An 839-nucleotide genomic window follows, 5' to 3' on the forward strand; every position below is an offset into this window, starting at 1 on the left:
TTCGCCATCCAAAGTTTGGGTGATTCCTCCAACCAGGGTTGTACATTTTGGAGTAAGGATCATGGGTCTGCCTGGGTGAGTTTCCAATGTAGTTGGCTTGTTCTTGCTCCTCCTCTGCCTCAGCACTCACTCCCTCTTGGGTTGCTGATGAGGTGGTGATTGCTGCCACTTGGTTCCTCTCCATCTTCTTGGTGAGGTCAGCCAGCTGCTTGGTAATAAGCTTGTTTTGGGCCAGCAGTGCATCCATATTGTTTAGCTCCATCACTCCTCTAGTGTTGCCTCTTTCAGAAGCATAGAAGTAGTCATTCTCCGCTACAGTCTCAATGACATCTATGGCTTCTTCAATGGTCTTCTTCTTGTTCAGAGATCTTCCGGATGAATGGTCTACTGCCTTTTTTTATTCATAAGAGAGGCCTTCATAGAAAATGTGTAGTTGCACCCATTCATTCAACATATCTGGTGGACACCTTCTTGTCAGGTCCTTAAACCTCTCCCATGCTTCATATAGAGTCTCACCATCCTGCTGCCTGAATGTTTGCACCTCAGCTCTCAGCCTGTTGATCCGTTGAGGAGGATAGAATCTTGCCAAGAATTTGTTCACCATATCTTCCCAGGTTGCTAAACTCTCCTTTGGGAAGGATTCCAGCCATTTAGATGCCTTGTCCTTAAGTGAGAAAGGGAACAGAAGTAGTATATAAGTGTCAGGATGAACACCATTAGACTTCATAGTATCACATATCCTCAGGAAGGTGGTTAGATGTTGATTTGGGTCTTCTTGGACACTTCCTCCGAATGAACAATTGTTCTAAACAAGGGTGATGAGCTGTGGCTTTAGTTCA

The 839-nt window shown here is 45.1% G+C and overlaps 1 non-coding gene across 1 annotated transcript; it reads left to right on the plus strand.

Moving 5' to 3' along the window:
• The first annotated feature begins 449 nt into the window (after positions 1 to 449).
• On the plus strand, positions 450 to 556 carry LOC148567795 (small nucleolar RNA R71). The gene has a single exon (XR_015882671.1). It is a non-coding gene; the product is annotated as a small nucleolar RNA R71 (small nucleolar RNA).
• The last annotated feature ends 283 nt before the right edge of the window (positions 557 to 839 follow it).

This window comes from Arachis ipaensis, chromosome B4 (assembly GCF_059453495.1).
Source record: "Arachis ipaensis isolate K30076 ecotype BB chromosome B4, ASM5945349v1, whole genome shotgun sequence".
NCBI lineage: Eukaryota > Viridiplantae > Streptophyta > Magnoliopsida > Fabales > Fabaceae > Arachis > Arachis ipaensis.